Source organism: Vidua macroura, chromosome 1 (assembly GCF_024509145.1).
Source record: "Vidua macroura isolate BioBank_ID:100142 chromosome 1, ASM2450914v1, whole genome shotgun sequence".
Lineage (NCBI taxonomy): Eukaryota > Metazoa > Chordata > Aves > Passeriformes > Viduidae > Vidua > Vidua macroura.
In genome coordinates this window covers 61,389,525-61,410,712 of record NC_071571.1, presented here as the reverse complement: position 1 = coordinate 61,410,712, position 21,188 = coordinate 61,389,525, and positions in this window count along the sequence as shown.

Here is a 21,188-nt window from a genome sequence, read left to right as displayed (position 1 = left end):
ATTGATAATACAGGCATGTCTTAGTAAATGTTGAGTAGGGCTTACACAAAGTTAAAGCCTTTTCTGTTCCTCTTGCTACCTCTTCAGTGAGGAGACTTGGGGTGCACAAGAAGCTGAGGGGACACAGCCAGGACAGCTAGTCCCAGCTGACCACAGGGATATACCACATTATATGGCGTCATTCTCAGTGAATAAAGCTGGGGGAAGAAGAAGGAAATGGGGATGTTTGGGGTGATAGAACTGTGTTCCCAAGTCACTGTTCTACATGATGGAGCCCTTGGGGATGGCTGAAAACCTGCCTGTTGGAGCAGTGAGTTGCTTTCCTTAGAATCATAGAATCTGCTGAGTTGGAAGGGACATATCAGGATTATGGAGTCCAGCTCCTGGCACAAGAGTCACAACAGGTGCCTGAGAGCATTGTTCAAACACTTCTTAAATTTTATCAGGCTTGGTGCTGTGACCACTTCCCTGGGTAGCCTGTTCCAGTGCTCACCCATCCTTTGGGGAAAAAACCTTTTCCTGGTATCCAACATAAACCTCCCCTGACTCAGCTTCATACTCTTTCCTCAAGTCTTGTCTCTGGTCAAAAGAGTGACAAGACCCATACAGACCTTTCTGCTTCCCCTCATGAGGAAGTTTCTACAGTTTTTCTATTTTAGTTTCAAACACTTGAGGACAAATGGACCAAGTTCTGGTGTCACACCACTGACTTTATTGGCATGCCCATATTTATATTCTAGTTTAAAAGAAGGGAAAACAGGTATTTTTAACGTAACTATAATATTTTCAAGCTTGGCTTTTAAAAGCCACCAAATTGACTTTTTCATTTAGGAATTAGATTTTTAATCCTATTTTTGACATGATGTCAATAAATGATCTAGAATTTAAAAGATTAAAGGGAATTAATGGTGTTGCCCAGTGAACAGCGACAAAAGTCATACACTAATCAACACTTTAAGTCAATAAGCTACCTATATCACCTCTGTCAGACACAGGAAGGGAGGGGGAATTTTCCCTAAACTTACAGCTAAATAATATGTGGTCAAATTAAGAGTTTGAGTTGGAGGGTAAAACTTCTGTCCCAATAAATTAAAAAAGCTTGTTTTTTTATGCTATTTTTTATCAAAAGTTGTTCAGTAATTAAAAAAAAAAAAAAAGATTTGTTTTACAAATGGCTTTCTATCACTGTATGTTCCATCAGCACCTATATGCAAAAGTCCTAATTTTCTCAATTTTCTAGTGCTCTGCAGGGATTCCTATTTTAGGCCGCAGTGCTGAGAAACAAAAAATGTTCTGGAGCAGATTTAAACATCTATAAGTAATAGTCTATTAAAAACACTGGGATTTGAGCAACTGTTACTATTGTGCTTTGTTAGAACTCCACTGTATCAAAATCACAGTGGTTTTACAGGGCTCACAAGCCAATTTCCAACATCCAGAACTTTTTCTTTGACAGATCTAATAGCAGGTTATCTCCACACTGTGCTCACACACCCTTTTCATTTTTTCTTCCTGCATCATTATGGCAATTGTCCTAGTCTTCTGTTAGTTTATAGCTTAACTCTAGCAACACTGCACCAGTGCTCGTGGTGCTTAGAAAGAATCAGCACCCCAAAGAAAGTCTGTTAAGGGATAACTGGATAGTCAGCTAGCTGGGACAGAACCAGAAATCCTGATGTTTTGAACTCTTTCTAGGATGACGAGTCTGCTTCTGTTCTCAACAAGAAAGATTCATTTATCCCAGCATTCACACCTCTCCTTCCCCTGCCATTTGTGGCAAGGTGGAAGCAAATGTCTAGCATACACATTCTTTCCCCAGCTGGATTCAGGTATAAAACTTTCTGACAAGAAACAGTAGTAAAGGGACCAAACCTATCTCTGAAGATGAACTTAAGGCCCTTGGAATCTGTAGCATGCCAAGATAGCTTTATAATTTTTTTTTGTTTTAATTTAAACGAAAAAAAAACATAGAAGGATGGGCTGCTGAGATCATCTGTCACACCATCTGCGGTTGCCTAGCAGAATTACTCCAGCCTTGAGCTGGAGGAGCTCCCAATTGCAGCTGAACTGCAGTTGGGGATTTTATTAATACATCTCTCATTTATATAGCACCTTTCACTCTCAAGGATCCCAAAGTACTCGTTAAAGGATAAAGTTGAGGACTGAAGACTAAAGGAGGAGAAGTTAGAAAATTTCCTCCCTCCTGACCAGTGGCTTCAAAACTTTTTACCAAAGAAAGCATTTATTGCTGAATTTGTTATTCTCTTTCATTCCTCTCAGTGTGGCTCAATGGGAGGTTGTGACCTTTGGGATGTCGTGCAGCCTTGAGCTGATTTGTCCCTGCAGAGACAATTGCAGATATGCCTGGGTTTTTTCTATTGTGTATATGACTGACATGATTTGTAAGCATTGGTTATAATGCTTTTTATACACACACACATATATATATATATATATATATATATATATATATATATATATACACAAACACATGTATATATATATATATAAACACATGTATATATATATATAAATCCATATGTTTATATATTTTTACAGCACAGAAAATAACAATTGGGAGAAAAAACTGTGAACAACTGGCATTCAGGAAAATTAAAAATAAAGCATGTGGTGTAATCAGTAGTTTTCAGTCAAATGGCATTTAAATCCTGCACTGATGCATAACCTGCCCCACTGTTCTGCAAGGTGGGAGGACAGGTGATATGTCAGCTGTGCTGTGCCATGAAACTACAGTAGAAGGGTTGCATTAATGACAGACACAAGAGTTTGGATGAATGTTAACATGCTGCCATTTCCATGCTGAGATGAAGTAGTAGGGCCTGGATTTATCATTAAAAGAGACCCAAGAGGCTCTCACTGAGCCAGCTGCTAAGGCCCTAAAACATATGTCGCACCCTTCAGCTGTTCATCAATACAAAAGGCTTCCATCTCAAAGCACTTGACCTTGTTAGCCTCAGCGGTGTCAGTGATATTTTCAACAGGGAGACAACAGATCAAGTATGAAGAAGAGATACTCTTAAGGGAAGTGTGTGCAGTCCCTGGCAAAATGAACACAGAATTGTAGCCTGTGGATAATGGCTCCTATTTCTGATGTGTGTGGTTTGTAAAGGAGATAAGCTACTACTCTTTTTCAAAACAGCAGTAAACAACTGAAAAAAAAACAATAAAATAAAAATATGGCAGTGTCAAACAAATTAGCTCACCAGATTCTGAAATTTCCTAGCCTTCATCCACACCCCCGACATTGGTCTTTGTGTTCTTACTAATTTCAAAGTAAGTGCAGCTTGAGTAAGGGCTGAGTGGGGAGTTCTGAAACCAGAGAGAATAACTGTAAGAATTACAGCAGCAGTATCACCCTGACATTTGCAGGTAGCATTAAAGGATGGTGCTACTGTGAGAGTGCTTTAGCAGATACACTGCTCTTAGGGAGGATTCTGCATCCTCTCAGGTGTACAGGGGTTAGTTCTAGTAGTCCCTTCATTCTCTGCATTTCCCAAAAGCACAGTAAAGCAGAGCTAATAGGATTTTTCCACAATGGAAAGAGTCACCATTTTCCTCCAAGTCTATCCATTAAGGTCGTCCCCCCACTATGATTTTGTGAGGGTAGTTTGCATGTATGGAATTTGTGTGTTTGTATGTATGGAATTTTCTCTATAACATAGAGAAAAGCTACATAACACAGCTTTTATTACACAGCTTCATAACACTAACCTTTAAAAATATCCCAAATGAACCATTCCATATTTTAAATATCTGCCTTGGAAGGATGGAGGTTGACAAAGGATACAAAGCATGAGAAGAAAAAAAAAGGCATGACAGATGTTAGGTAGCTTAATGCTGTGCCAGAAGGCACTGGGATACAGTGATGCTGAGCACAGTCTGAAACTTCCACATGATGTAACTGAGCTGGACCTTCAAAATTATGCATTTATATTAAAAATTTTAAAATTGCAAGTTGTTTTTTTTTTGGGGGGGGGGGGCGGGTATTGTTTTAACTTGTCTTCTTGTTGTGGTCTTTTGGGATTGTGTTCTTGTCCAGTGAAATGATGGCAAGTCAGGTGGTTTTCCCAGTGCCTGTAAAGTAAATGTGTGCCCTTTAAGGACTATGGGGCACACACAGCTGCCCTCTTCAGCTCTGATTATAGAAAAACATTCTTTTCACCTGTCATCCTCATGTAGCAACTCCATCCAGGAGAATGCCAGCTGAAGCTTATGCATGGAGCATCCCATCACTGTGATAGCTTCTGGGATGATGCTGTGGCTGGGAATTTGGAAAAGGGGGGGTGCTCTTCTCTCCCTGATTCCTGGAGTTCCAGTGTAGAGCTGCTGGGAAGAGGGAGGCTTGACCATGACATCTCTGATTCACAAGAAAACAAGCTGCAGTGGTTGTTGTGCTGAGCTACATCTTTAAAGGTTGTGGGGAGCCCAATGATAACTTGTCACCAGGACCTGCAGAGTTTCCAGGCTGGATTTTTAGGGCTGGGAGGCTCTAGGTTGGGACTTTCAAAAGAAGCATTACCACTGACCTTTGCTCTTGCCTGCTCTGGCATGTATGCTTCAAACACCCCTGGTCAGAATGCAGGCCAGGGCCAAGTAGAGCAGCACACCCCAAACAGCATCAGGAGACAATGTGGCAAACTGCCTGAGGGGCAGGATGACACTGACTCAACCTCCAACTTTTCCTGGCTCTTGTACTGTACATTTCTCATACACATCTCCCTTCTCCTGAACAAAACGGGAAAGCTACAGGCCTACTCAGTTACACATGCATCCAGTGTGAGAAAGCAGTTCATCTGATTAGGAACAAAAGAACTGGAGATGCAGACAACTGTTTCTAATGAGGCACAGCAGATTAGGTATGTAATCTCCCAGCTGCCAAAAACTTATTTCAATTTCTTGAGCAGAACTGTTCAGCAGCCTTTAGGATGGTGGTGTAGTTATTTCTCAAATAACTGCAGTGTTGCAGCATTCATTGTTTCTTAATGCAAAATCATACTTGAAAAGAATGTGAGCATTACTTTGATAGTTAATGGAGAAAGCAGATACAACAATTTTTTGCGAGATAATTTAATGTATCTTCCACTTTTTCTCTTTCATAGAGAAGTGATTTAATGATGTGTGAAGTCTGACAAGTAAATATCTTTAATGGTTTTCACCACAATGAACATTGAAAATAGCTCTTTTTCATACTATACGATTATGTATTAGATAACAGCTGGTAACTGATAATGTGGAAGAGATCAATTCTGCAAGCTGCAGAGGACCTGCATTACTCATTGAAGTTGATAGAAGTTGGAAGTACTCAGTGCTTCAGAAGAAGTTTCCAGTACCCTCCAGGATTGATTTTACAAAATAATTTGTTTCTTGAGCTGCAATTTAGTTATGGTTATGTTAACATCTCAATCTTTTGATGCAAAGTTACTGCTGTGCGTTGCTTTTCCCACCCCAACCGACTCCCGAGAGTGCAGCTTGGCGCCTTGGCTCCTCGTCAGGGTCAGCGTGCCGCTACTTCCAAGCGCTTCTGTGGCTGCGCCCCAGGATGGGATGGCCGCCCATTGTTGTCAGCGCAAGGGAAGGAAACGAAGAGGCACGGAATTGTCCAAACCCGTCCACGTGGAGTCTGGGTACTTTATTGGTCACAGGAGCCGCAATGGGGAAGCCACGGCCGCTCCCAGCCTCGCTTGGATGAATCTGGCCCCAAGGCTGGGGTGCCGCGGAGGGATATAGGGGTGGGACATGGGAGGACGGGAGCTCTCCGCCCAATGAACACAGACGCCGTGGCAGTAACATTGCCACAACGGCCAATGGGACACGACGGGGGCGGACATGGGGGTTCAGGGCGAGTGGGACCGCGAGAATGAGGTGATGAGCACGGAACTGCCAGGGACCAGACGGGGGAGTGGTCACAGGAGTGGCAGGGGAGAAAACCCAATGGCCGGCAGCCTGGGGCTAACTTCCGTGGGGGGGGGGGGGGGGCGGGGGGGATAACACGGGGGATGCATGAGGATACATGGAACCGGTAAGCTAACAAAGACCAGAACCCCAAATCTGAACCTAAAACCCAGGATGCAACACAAAGTAGCTGCAAAAGGAGGAAAAGTGTCTTGAGTGAAGATCACTCTGCCAGTGATTAAAATACTTTATGATATCAATGTGAGTATTGTTCAAGAAAAATATTGTATAAAACTATGGCTTAGTAAATAATAAAAAATTAAAATAGTATATCAGGAATACTTGTTGCAGAAGTACTGTTCTTAAATATAGCATGAAGTTTCTAAAAAAAAATTTTATAGTATTAGAAAAATTCAGGGCACTAAAGCCAAATACAATTATTGCTTATAGTAAGTAAAGTTTATCCTATTCTGCTGATAGACTGTGAAATTAGAGTAATTATAATCAAATATATTTTAAGTAGTTGTAGAAATTTAGACATATTATATATGTATGAAAAAAAGTATCAAACCTCAGATCCAATACTTTTTTTTTTTAATACTGGAAAGCAAAAATTTAACTAGAGAAAAGGAAAGAGAAAGGAGAAAAAATGGTAAGAACATATAATTGTACATAGAAACAAATGTCTGTCTTGAAACACAAGTAGAGGTATTTGAAATAGAAGGTATTATTTACATAATAGTGCTCCTAGGAAAAGGAAAACTAATGTCAAACTTTATGAGGTACTGACCACCTTCTTCCACTCCTGTCAGTGCCTGAAGTCCAGAATCATCACCCTTCAGAGTACACCTTCAGGGCTGTCCCAGCTCAGCTGCCTGGGGAATTAAATTAAAACTGTAATCTGTGTTTAGGGGCTTTGTAAGTACTTTTTTATGATTTCGGGTCAGAATAAAATTATTCCTGCTACCTGAACCTGTCAATAGAGCTTGCAAACTTCTGTCATGTTGCCTTTCTGTTGAAATCAGAATAAACTGAGGAACACAAAACTGGAGGACGAGATTAATGATGGCATTGGGTGCTTGCTTTGGTTTCGCATGGCCATGGACAGTGAGCAGGTAGGACTGTCCCCCTGGGCTCCTGCGCCTGCCTCCCCATGGGGATCTCACACTGGAAAAAGAAGAAGGAAGGCCAGGGGAGACTGCACCCTCACTGTGGATATAGATCCAGCTTGGGAGCATAAGCACACCCTCTATTAGACTTAAATGTCCCCTTTCTGTTTTCTTTTAGCTTTGCTGCAGCCCTGTGGTCTTAAACCACCCCCAGCTGGGTTTTCAGGCCCTAGAGGTAGAGAAGAGATTGAATTTTAATGTGACATGCCAAAACATGCCTCCATTAGCTCTTCTCCTTGGTTGGGTAAGAGCATCTGCCCTATCTTGTCATGCCATGCCATGATGTCAGTCCCTCAGATGGCTCAGAGAGAGAAAAACTGCTCTTCCTCAGGAAGAGAGATGAGAAGTGCATGCTTCAGTTTGGTGGGAAAATAGACAAAAATATCCTTCACAAGCATGTTCTGTCCCAGGGAAAACTCTGTTGGGTATGCTGTATCCTTTGCTTTCTTTTGGGTGCTGCACTGAATAGGAAGGGGTAGGGGAAGGCTTCTAGCATTTAGAAATCTTCCAGTGAGTGCTTTGAAAAGGAAACATATAAATGGGCTCCTGTCTCCCTGTTTCTTGGGGTGTACCCAGCTGCAGAGTGAAATGTTAACTTATCTGTGGAGACAAGTGTTGGTCTAAAGTTCCTTTAGGAGACCATATATATTAGCTACTGAACCTACATCCACTTTTTTTGTCCTATTTGGTCTTCTATCCAGAAGTGATGGAAAAAACATAAATATTTGTCATTTTCTTTGAATAAACTCTCAGTCTATCTAATTTCTACTCATTGCGGAATCTGGCAATCCTTACAGATAGGAGAGACGCAATTTTAACATGCTATTAGTTTAAAAACCAAATTCCTAATTAGATGTTTTTTTCCTCTTTAGGAAATGTTCCAAAGTCAGTAAACAGACTGAGAGAATACTTTGCAGTGCTTGAAAGTGATTGACGCTCTATATTCATTGCTTCTTGTTACTACAGATTCCTCTATATCCTTACTTCCATTGCAGGAATAATTGCCTTACTCCTACCATCTGCCTGACATCATAAGCACATTTGAGATGTTTTACTTTTGAATCAGTTTTACTACTTGCTTGTATTCCTTTTGGTCCTTACTTTCAGTAAGCAGGACAGCAGAGTTACTGCAATCCCTTCCCAGTGGCAGACGACCTGCCAGGACAGTACTGACACCCGAGAGCCCTCTAGGACCACTGGCCTTCAGCTTTGGCCTCATTTCTAATACAGAAAAAAAAAAAAAAAAAAAAAAAAAAAAAAAAAAAAAAAAAAAAAAAGAGATTTTGTGTCTGTGTGTTGAGGCAGCATTGCTGCTTCTTGGTGATGGCAAATCTACTGTAGTATGTTTAGGTTCTGCTGAACTGAAACAGAGACATTTATACCTATAAATTTGTACACACATGCTATTTCTTCATCTGTATAGCATGTTATGTAAGGAATAAGTGAATTTATATGTTTTACAGTTGTCTTTAAATTACTTTCTGACAGATACTCATTTTGCTAATGGAAAAAAACCTGAAAAGTTTAAACTTTCCTTCATTTTCTGACTTCTTAATTCTTGTGTGCATTCTTGGCTCCTACGTGCTGACACAGCACCAGTTTTCTTGTCTAATTTTATAAACTGTTCAGCTGTGCCATTATTTGCTGTTTTCTTTTAATTATGTGTTCTTGTTAACCTCTTTATCCTTTCAAAGTTGCAGATTGTGATTGACATGCAGTATTAATTAAGGCATATAATTTATGACATTGGAGCTTGAAATTAATAAGTGACAATACAATTACATGGCTTGCCTAATTGTCCTTCAGTAATATAAAGATTGACACTTACCACAGCATTCAAAGTTAAAAGCTCTCAAACAGACAGTACAGCTGAATGTAATCACCAGCAAATCTAAAGTAAAAAAATCCCTTGTAAGGGACAGGCTGTTGGGAAAAAAATTCAGCAGTGGCCTTGTTTTATTAAATAAACAAATCTGTGTGCATGGATCAATCTCAGAATTAAATTAAAAGTATAATTTTTTTCCCAGGACTTTTAATTTCAAATAACTTTTTTTTCTTAAAAAATTTAATTTTTTATTAATTGCAAATGAACTTTTCAAGTTCATTGAGATTTCCCTTTCAAATCTCTACTCCCATCTGGCAAAGTCCCAGTATGCCCAACAGTAATGCTTGTTATTGTCTGTCCTGTCCACATCACTGCAGTTCCCTTTACACCTTTGTACAGTCATCTAAATATTGGAAGCTTACTGTTTATAAGAACACCACTCTTTTTTAATAGCATAGATTATGGTCCTGTAACTGCTGAAGAATATGAGATATACTATTCGGGTGAGCACTCTTAGTAGAATTGGGACATTGAAATATAATTTCCAATGACATCCTATTTTTAATAGCAAGCATTCCCTTGAGATCAATATCTTTGTCATCTGGTCCCCTGACACTGTGATAATGCCCATAAAATTTTGACTAATTTTGTGAAAAGTATAAACAGACACCATGTGTAGATGAGACTTTAGGTTATTCTATTTGAAATCCTTTGGTTTTGTTTTATGGAAATTCCTAGCTTTGTGCTATGTCAAAGAAACTGGTGACCTGCAGTATATACTTCCATTTTAAACTTTTCAACGTTAACTCCTAGAGATAAGAACATTAAGAATATAAGAACTATTTTAGTCAGAATACTTTTAAACAGAATTATTCATGTTAAACAAAATACTGTTATTGGAATTTTAGTTTATTGCCCAATATCAGAAAAAAGTACCTCAAATAAGGAAAGAGCCAAAGTGACTTCCCAAATATTTTTTAATGTAGATGAACTATTAGCACACCTTGAAATCGAGTGCCTAGAGCAAGATCCACCAAGATCCAGTACCCTGATGAATTTGGACATAAAAAGCATGAAAAGAGAAAAGCAGATTGAAAGATCTTATACTGTAGATCTGCCTATTTTGCTATAATCTTTCACTCTGAAGTGGTAGAGCACAAATTATAGATATCTCACATATGAATCTGTGCAAGCCCTGGGGAAGCAAGCTAGTGAGTGAAAGAAAGTAGTGACAACTGGCTGAGCTGTGGTCCCCACACTCTTAGCGCAGATAGATAACAAGAAGGGACAAAGTGATAGGTGATTCCATGACCTTCTAAAATGCTGGACTGCAACACTATGAACATAGGGACATGCATGGTTCTGGTTTCCTGTGGGAAGGTCCATGCTGCCACATCACTGCTGGGCCAGCAGTCTTCTTGCAAAGCAGAAAATTGGGTCAGTATGCCCCAGCCCCTCAAAAATGATGCTATTCCCCTGGAACTGTGATTCTCTGAAATAAGCTGAAAGTGTGAAAAGGCTTGTTGTCCACTAGTTTTGCATCTTTGAAATTACTTTTAGCTGTATTCCTTGCAGATAAACAAAGGAAAAATACCTCCTTAATGAAAGCTGGTCTTCCTTGATGACATATCTTGATATCTAAGGAAAACACTAAACATTATATTTGATTTGAAAGCAAATAACATTTGTGAGATGTAATGAAACAGGAATATGAAACAGAAGAATACCATTCCTTGTGATGATATTCTTCTTATTTCCTAAAATACTTTAGAATGAATTTTAAGAACTTGATTTTCAGTAGACCCTTTTGTGCATTAATGGTTTGAAACAGCACTCAATGAGAGGTTTAGCTAATGGTTATTTGGAAAACCAAATTCTAAATTACCAGGCAAAACTGGTGTAGAGATAGTAGGATGTTTTGTTAAATTTACTGAAATCTCTCTTTTTACAGCATATTTGTAACCATGCTGGTATTTGTTTTTGAAATCTGTCAGAAGTAGCCAAAGGTACACTGGGAGGTAAAATTGCCAAACAAGTAATCTCAGAGCAACTATTATAAAAACTTAGAAGTCCTAGGAATAAAAGCCAACACAGAGTTATAGAATTACAGAATATTCTAGGCTGGGAGGGACTCAGAAGGAATATGGAAGTCCAACTCCAGGACCTGCATAGCACCCCCCTGGAGTCACATCATGTACCTGAGTACATCGTCCAAAGACTTCTTGAGCCCTGGCAGGATTGATGCTTGATGCTTGATGAGGAGCCTGTTCCAGAGTCCTCTGCGTAAACAGTCTTTTCTTGAAATCCAACCTAAACCTCACCTGACACAGCTTCATGCCATAACAACATAGCTTGAACCGAATCTCTTAATGATTTCTGTTCTTTTCTTTGGGGGTGGTGTGTGGTACGCCAGAAAAGTGAGCCAAATTTAAGTTGCAGAAGAAATTTTGGAGAATTCAGCATGCCCATATCTTTACTCGCTGTATCATTCTGCTCCAGACTGACAGCCCAGAAGAAGGTAATTGTAGGGCTCAGAGTTTGGACTGGAGACAAGGCACAGCTGAGCTGCCTGTGAATAGCACTACACATCTCAGTAAATAATTCTTGATTTCATTGTCATTTCATTGCAGTAGTTAAGGGAGGGTGACTTGGTTAAAACAAATGCAGATTGATTTGTCAAGAAACATGATTCAACCTTGGGTGCCTATGCATTATGATCAATAATGTTTTGCTTTCTCTGTCCCCTCAAAGAGAATGTGCCTCCAGTTGAAAGGAATACGATTCTCTTCTGCCAGTGACATTTTATAACTGTGGAAGCCCATTTCTGGGAAGCCTTTTTGTTTGATGTTGGCACAGAAATAAAATTCATCAGACATGCAAGATGTGAATGGTCATGTGCATAGACCCTTTCTTTTATAATAGAAAGAGCAGAGATCGATAAAGCTCAGAAGAAGGAAACAGCTGTAAGCAGCCTTGTACTGGGGGTGTAATCCTGATGAATAATGTTGCTGTCATAACAGCAGGGATAATTTAATGCTGACACTTAGCAGCATGATAAATAGCTTGTCAGACATAGGCAGTGACAGAGTCAAGTGAAACTGCCCATGACAAGTTCTGAAATATTAATCTTCTACTAGACTGTGACTGTGCTGAAGGGGCAGCAGCATACAGAAGACTTGGAGGGGAGACACTTCGTAATATAAACTAATGTACTCTAGGACAAAATGCTTTTATTGTGCAGAGAAATTTTCCTTTACAAAGACTACGGAGACTATTTTTGTACAGGACTCTGAACATTTATGCTTTACAACAGTGTGTTTTATTTTTCCAACACATACTCTGATAGAATTTCTCTGAAATATTTCACTTTTTATTGGTAAGAGGAATTTGGGTATAGAGGATTTTTGGAGGAAAAACATTAAATGAAAATTTATTCTCTTTTTCTATTTTTCCCCCACTAGCCCATACACCCTTATTCCAAGGATTTTTCCAATTTACCTAGGATCTTTAAGGTGAATGTCACATAAGCAATGTGGCAGGGTTCCCTACGCCAAACACCAATTGATTTATGAGCTGCTTCTCCATTAGAGATGACCTAGAGTGATGGTGGATGTAACAGGCACTTGATATTCAAACCAGACTATTTATTTAGGTGTAATTTGCTTAATAAAGTACGATGCTAGTTTGAGCTTCAGGGAGATGCAGTTGTCAACACACTACTCTGAAAATTATGTATCAGGGACTCTTGCATCCCTTTTGAATACTGTGTTGATTACCAAGACTCCTCATGACAGACAAATGTTTGGCTTTCATTCAAGATCAGGGCTGAAATCAATAAAATCTGAGAGGATGTGGTGAACATGCACTTTGTGAAGATAATGGCAGGATAGAGCATGCCAAGTAATAATGTTCGAGATATTCTGCATCATGTTAGAGAGGTGCAAGAGGTGCCACTTCAATGCTAGACAAGGTGCAGTGGTAACAGTAGGGACAAATATTTTCTAAAGTTCACCATTTTGCCATCATATTTATCATGTGTCTATGGTTACAATCTTAAAGGTGATTTACTCCATTATAAAAATACAGGGCTTAATTGTTGCAAATCTGCATTGTTGTCTTTAAGTTAATAGTACTCTAATTTCTGTCTTGAAGAGACTGTAAATTGAGCTGCCAGTGGAACATTGGCTCAAGGTCTTATTTATTCATCAATACAGTGTAGATGGAGTGAGAATGATGCATGTTTGGCTCCACAGCCGGTACAGTACCTAAAAGTCTCTTTATGTACCCTGACAACCTATTGCCTTATCAGTATGAAGGAAAGGTGTCTGAACAAGGTCTGAAGTGGCTGACAAAATGCCAGTGTTTTCTGTGGTTTCATTCTCCAACACGTGCATTGGTCAAAGTGCCAAGTCGTGCTGCACTGAAATCCCAAAGGGAAAAAGTACAGTTATGTGAAAGACCACGGGTAGTTGTTTGTTAAAGGCACGGTGAAGCCTGCAAAGATTTGAATTACAGTTCTTAGTGTAAGAACCATTTCTTTCAGTTCAAGGAAGTATGATGAATACAGATTACAGCAGAGCAGATTTCAGAGCAAGTCAAATGAAATGGGATTCTACCTTGGTCCAGAGGGACCTAGGCTACTTTGATGCTCTTTGGGAAAAGAGGAGATTGTATTCTGGTTCTGAAAGCACCACAGTATGTTTGAGAAATACAGCTCTCCTGGTACCTATATTTTTTGAACTTGGTTTATATATTAGGTATGTATAATATCCTAATAATTCTGTGCTTTAGGGTCTAACTCAGCCTGTTGGTATTGACAGGTAATTAATGTACCCAGGTGAAATATATTCTGAAACTATCATAGCAGGATGCATGCACCTTTTATGCAGCTGCTTTTGTCTCCAATGGTGGAAAGGTGACCTGTTTCGGGGTCAACTCCAGTATTATGAGGAAGTTATTCGCAGTCACTGCTACAAGCACAGTGTGATGTGACTTAATTCTTGTTCTTGACTTTGAAACAATGTTTTTTCTGTAAATGCACACAAACTTACAAGGGAGGTTCAGTAGAAAAATTAATTTAATGATTCCAAGACAAGCTTAAAATTTTGCTAAAAAGAATGATAAATATAGCTTTTTACTCTTCGGAGGTATCAGGTTTTCTATATGTAATAAAAATGTACCATATTAATTCAATTAACATTTTCTGTCATCTTTTTCTATAATACTATAATCTAAATCTTGCCGTGTTGAGTTTGGGGATTTTTACTCATTTCCCATGTATTTTGTTTTGATTATAGTTTTCATGTTAGTGTTTCATTAATACTTTTAAAGTGCACACTGAAAAGAGATATTTGGTAAACGAATTTTCAGGAGATAGATCCAGGAATCCTTTTCTTTGTCAAGGAGTAAAAGCCAATACCAGCTTAATTTTCAAGGAGTTTTTAGGTTTGTCTATTCGACGGTCATGAAAAAAATATTTGCCAAAGCTCAAGGCTAATGAGAATTAATAGTACTGGTCTGCAGTTTGATAGTTTCTCTGTACATCTGAATTTTTTCGTGGTAACAAGGATTTAATATAATCAGTGGTAAGACTGATATTCAGTTTGCTTTCTTTTAAAATATTAAATCCACTTAAAGTAAAAAAAAAAATTAAAATTAGTTAATTATTTCTGAAGGAAGAATCCAGCTGTTTTCAAGAACCTCTCTTTTGTTTCTTACAATTTAGTAGTAACACTTTGAAATCTGGTGTAACAGAAACAACTTTGGCATATTTTGATTTTTTTTTTTTTTTTTTTTTTTTTTTTTTTGAAGGGAAAGAGTGGAAAAATTAGTCAATAAGATTCTGAGTGACATGAACCTGATGAATCTTTATATGCCAAACCTAGGACAATTTTTGTGTTGTGTTACCAGCTTAGAGGGATTTACTTGGCATCTCAGACTCAACCAACTATTGAAGTCCCTTTGCTCTCCTCCTCCAAGTAGCAAAAGATACAAAACTGTGGAAAAATGAATGGAACTTTTTCTATTTTGGGAAGCACATTTCCCATTCACTTTAGATGATAAACCAGGTAGAGGTAAAAAGAATTGTTTTGCCAGAAACATTGAAATGTGGATGTGGAGTTCAAAAACCACATTAACATTCATGCAGGATGTGAGCCAATGAAATCTGAATTTCTTCCTTGCGTTAATTAGCAGAATATTAGGAATAGTTGTCTTTTTTTTTTCACCAACAATGAATGAATAAATTGTGTTTCCTTTTGATCAATAATTCCAACTTTTACACAAGAAACCTCTCAAACTGAAGTTTTTCAAAGCAAATGCCTTTCTGTGAATGGATGTGACTTTGAGGAAGAGTTCCTCACCAGATCAGTTAAGCAGGAAATAAGTATTTATATGTAAAGCATATTTAATACAGCAATTTTTCAGATTCCTTTTGTCTACCAAGTTCTTTCTCTCATGAAGTTAAAAACTGAGTTGTTGAAACTAACTGGAACTAAAGGGAAGAGAAATTGATATAATAAAATTGTAATTTTAATGATGCATAACATGCATGGCAGGGAAGATTTTTCAAAAGTACAAAAACTGAACTTTCTTCAAACCTAGAGAATAAAAATAATTGAGTGTCTGTTAGGGGTGAATACTGTTTTATCTGCAGTCTGTTTAGCTCAATATAGGTGCATGTAGGATAGAAATTGTGTGCAGAGAAAAAGCTTTGTGAGATTACGTCTGTACAATATTTCTCTCTTGATTTCTTACAGACTTAAATTCACAAAAGAATTGATGTTGTCCAGTGCTAACTCTTGCTGGTAAATTTGCCCTATCCTTGAGGAGTCCTAACATCCTGGGGTTCTAATTAAAGGAATTCTCACTATTAATATAAAACTATATTTTTGCACTGTTGTACCAAACTCTGATTCACCTACTGTGTGATGGCTCCAAAGTATATCTAATAGTTGTCACATAAAGACTAGCAATAGTAGCAATAAAATGTCTTTAAACAAAGCAAAACAAATTGTTATTTTTACATTCATTCTTTGTTGTGCTGATTCTTTGGAAAGTTAAAAACTCATTTATCTTATCAGAAATATTAAAGCCCCTCAAAACTTTTGAATTATAAAAACTACTTGAAGAAGTTATTTATTAATTCAAAAGAATTAATCATTTCTGTTTTACCTTTGAATATTGTGAAAATCCTGTTCCATGAATGCTGGGATAAATGCTGTCTGGTCTCTTGGATCATCTCAGCTGAAAAGAATGTGTGCTTCTTGCCATCAGTCAAAACTTCACATTCATTAACTAAAAAAAAAAAAGAAACAAACTCCATTTTGCCAGCATCATGGTTTTTTTCCAGTGAATGAAAGCCAGCAGTGTATCCCTTTTAGCATTAGTTTATGGCTATTCTAATGACAGTGGTAGCTGTGCTTAGTGAAGCTCATTTATCTTTGTGTTCTGTGCCACGTTATGGGGAAGAGATGTGTAATATTCTGGAACTATACAGCTGTCAACTTTCTGGGCTTTTCTTTGTAAACAACTTGATTAAATGAAATGTCATTAGGAACATTTTTGCTGGGCTTTTGCTTTCCTGTAAGGCTTGATATGTTTGTGAGCAATTTCTCATCTGGGCCTCTCCCCCAGATGATAGTTTTGGAAAAATATGTACTATGGCATTTTGTATAACAGGAAATAAATAATAAAGTTGAGAAAAGCTATTTAATTAGGTCAAGCCACACCTGTTACCTATCTGCATCTCCTCAGCTTTGCACTAAAATGTTAATTGAGCACAGCTGCAGGATGGGCCCTATCCTCCTGGTTTGGAGTGTCCTTGACACTAATGTCAATTACTGCAGTTCAGCTAGGAGGCAGAACTGATGTTCCTGCACACACTGCTTCTTTTTCCACCACCAATGAGGTTGCAGGACTTTTATCATAATGTCAGTTGTACAATTTTTAGAAACTGAATATTTTAATTTGTGTGTAGATTTTTATTTTTTGCCATTACATGAGCACGATAAAAGCATAAACAGCAGATTTCAGAGTTCAAAAAATTAGCATAAATGTACTAAGGTACCTCCCACATATGCCATATATATTGGTTCCCTACTTTCCTTCCCTTTCTCCATACCACTCTTTGTAGGAGACTCCTGGAAACGAGTCAGAACACTTAACCAGCCACTGGAGAAAGGAAAGAGTCCCTCAGCAGTTGTTGCTCAGGTGGCCAGGCTGTTTCACACTGCCTGGAGCCTCCTCTTCATTTCAGCCACAGTCACTTCATTCTCTGACAAGAAGTCCCTTGTGCCTCTCACTGCTTGTTCCCCTCCAGCCCCTTGCCCCAAGTGCTGAACAATCTGCTCTCTCAGCAGGAGGGAGTCTCACAGTAGCAGAATAGTCAATATTTATGTTGAGAGAACTGTACTTTTATAAAGCATCATGGGAAAAAAGCAGCAATAAGGATATTAAGACAAAGCACATAAAGAACACAAATCTAACCTAATTTAGTTTTTGCAGGTATAATTTGCTGTTTAAATATAAGACTAACATTTGTGACAGACCAACTTATAAAAGACTAACCATGTATGCATCTGTTTCCCCCTCTCACCCCCCCTTCTCTGAATAAAATTGCAGCTGGTATGGACATCATCTCAGTGCAGTCTTTAAGGAATGCTGGGAAAAGGCATAGATGATCTTTTTAAGGTAATAAATTTTCAGTTGGTTCACGTTGAAATGATTTGACAAGGACAGCATGTTTTGTCTCTGCTTAGAAAGATTGGAACCTGAGTACAGATACCTAAATTGATTTGATTTTGAACTTCCTTATCTGAAAATGTTTAGAAATAGGAAATATTTTATGATTTATTACCTGAAAGCCATCAACCCTCCGGCTGGCAAAAATGAAATAGCAGTACATAGCTGTTAACCCCATGTTCTGTCAACTTGTAAATACAATCATTATAGAATTTTACGTGTGGGAAATTTATTTTATCCACGTATACTGTGACATTATGCAAAAATAATAGATTTAAGCAATGGACCAATTTATTATCTGATGATCCTCAGTGCAAGGTTTTCTAGTGGCAGCAGATTTACAGGTTCATAAGGCTTTTTACAGAAAGTCCTCACAACAGGTTTTCAAAGACACTGACCTTCTCAGAGCTGTCTTTCAAGAGTACCACAAAAGTTTATCCAATCTACAGCAAGCCCTCTACAAGGTGAGGGAAATCAATGAAAGCCTTGAAAGCCACAGGTGAGATCCAAGGAAAACTAGCAGAGATGATGCTCATCAGTTGGTAGAAGGGCTGTTTGAAAATGAGGACTGGCCTATGAATAACTGGTTGTTGAGTCTGATGAAGTCTCTGTGAAGAGAGGAATGACTTGTCTCACTCAGCTCTTTACCACAGAAAAAGAAGGTCTGAAGTTCAATAATAGTGCCTGTTTTTTGAGGTCCTCTGTGCTATAAAGCACTGCATTCACAACATCAGGAAAATTAGGAAGGTCTATATTACACTGTAGCTGTCTTGGAAAAAATGATTTCTCACAGGAGGCTGATTGCATCCTGGGGTTGCCCTGACCAGTAGTAACCTATTAGGACCAGAAAGCAGGGCACAGTATAGAAATGTTTTGTGACTGTTTTTACTTTGTGACAGTCATTTACAAATGTAGTGGGGGGAAGGTCTTTCTGCAGCAAGATATATGAATGAATTTGTTTTTCTGTAATGGGTTGTTAATGTGTGTTTATCAAATGGGTGACCAGTTGCCTTCTTTGAAGCTGGTGAACAGAGGGAGGACATATTAGGACAGTTATATAAAATCCTGGGATAGAGTGCTTGTGGCTTGCTGCTACATCAGTTATGTTTTCTAATTGCTAGAGAGCAGGCCACAGTTTACACTGGTCTTGTTTGCTATGTTTGGATTTTTTTTCTTTTGGTACATATTAGCTTTTTTGGTTGTTGTTGCTTTTACCTTTCTTAATTGAAAAACAGCATGCTGATTTTAACACTGAATAGCCATATTGCAGCTATTTTAAGTACAGTTGTATAGCTTGCAGAGTTGAAAAATGCTCTATGAGTGTGGAGGTTGTACTGGTGTTCCTATAGAAAATGCTGCACAATGCTTATCCTATTCCAGTTCAGTATTCTCAGACAGGTATGTGTGTGTGCTGTCTGTCATTATTCATGGAAAAAAGAACACCTTTCTTGTTGATTTGCTGAGAGGGCAACTCTGCCTATGGTCTGTGCATGTGCAGTAAAACCAGAGATGCAAGTTTCTGAGTCAATGCTTGTGGCAGGCCCTAGTGGTTGGTACATCTGGTTGCTGGAAATCCCAAACATACTCCCCAGGCACAGGATGTCTGTGCAGTGCATGTACAGCTAATCCCCCAAGCCTCAGGCATACTGAGTTTACTGCACACATGCTGTGCACTTGATCTGCAGGTGCATTGTAAACCGTGAGGGATTTCAACACATAGAGCAGGTGTGCCAAGGCTACTGCATGGTAGGACATCCTGGCTGCCAGATGACTAAGAAATTCCAGGCTGACTAAAAAAATTTAAAAGCCTGCTTAACAAAATTTCTGTGCAGTAGAGGATGGTGGAAAATAAAAAAAGAAAAGGAAGAAATTCAGATGTACTTTTTTTGGTGAATGCCTTTATGTTTATCTCAATTCTTAATTTATTTGGAAACTAAGTGTAGTCATAGCTCTTATTACAATCAAGGATGTCAAGTACACTTTACCATTCTTATACAAAATTCATTTTTTATAAATCCATTATATGGATTTATAAAAAGTGAATTTTGTATGAGAAATATAAATTAGTGACAGTGATCTGTGCAGATACCACATAAGTGTGAGGGCAGAATCAGATTTCAGTTGATGAGGATGAACTTAAATTTTGTAAATAATTCCCTCTATTGGTAAATTGCTCCCTCTCCTCTTGCTCTCTTTTATGGGTTCCTGCTACCTCCCTTGGGCTCAATCACTCAGTTATGGCACTGTTCAGAGAGGATTTCTTTGTGGCTTAGCTTTCCACTGCACAATCATGCTGTAGGAGAGGCTGAATCTCCCAGCTGAGGGTGAGAGCTAGGATATATTGTCCAGTATGTTGAGGACAGACTTTAAGGTGGAGATAATTTCCTTACATATTTCTGTACATTAACCTGGTAAAAACTTTTCTGTTGAACAGAGAGATAGTGCATATCCCAGAAGGCGTGGGACACACCAGTTGACCAGCCAGTGAGTGAAAACTGTGTGTGTGTTTGTGCAGTGGTGCCCTGTGTGAATTCTCACAAGTCATCTTGTGGCCAAACAAGGCTTCATTCTTCTTTCTAGGAGTTACACTTCCAGCAAGATATTATGGTAGTGCAGTTTGTCCAAGGATTTTTCAATATTTTAATTTATTATTACTTCCATATAAATTACCTTCATAATTGTAGGGTTTTCTGATTTCTAGATAGTTTTGCATGCTTTACATGCTTTGTCTGATAAGGTCTGTTAAGAAGACTAAGAGCCTGTACACTTTATGGGGATTCCCCAGCTTTTGTTGGCTTGTGTCACAATCTTAACATTACTTAAAGTCAGTTTTGTGTGTATGCATGTGTGTGTGTTAATTTGATGCATTACATTTATTGATAGCAGGGCTAAGTACTGTATTTAACTAGACAGATAACACAAAGTCAGTCACTTTAAAGCAGCATCTGGTTAATATAATATGGCCTCATAATTCATTTCTAACTTTCCCTAATTGCCTCAGTCATTTCATTATTACAAATATTAGGTATCTGAAGAAAGGAACAGTAATTCTTTTGACTAGACTGAGGATTCCAGCATGGGTGCAGGCATGCTAATCTAATTATAAAGGTAGCGAAGCTGAACGGCTGCATTTTCTCATACTTAGCATTCACAAGTCAGTCCCAGCAGATGTGCTGTGAAATTAATTTCCTCTGGTGTAACCAGAAACTCTCTGTTATGCAATTTCCATTTCACAGATGATAACCTATTATCACTTTATTCAAGGAAAATGTGTTAATAGCCACAAGGAAAATTGAATTATTCATATTTGCTCATTTCTATTCTGAAGCACACTCTTCTCTTTTCATGCATTGGGAGAAGGCTAATGTAAACATGACCAGATCCTTGTAAATTGGCTTGTAGAAGAGGCTGTTAGCATACTGCCTGGGGACTGATCCGGGGTGGGGATAATGGCTGATATCTGTGAAGTACAGCATGTGGAAGGCAGGCTGTTACCAGGTGGTAATGGGAGCTAATGGGAGCCAGGTCAAAAACGTCAG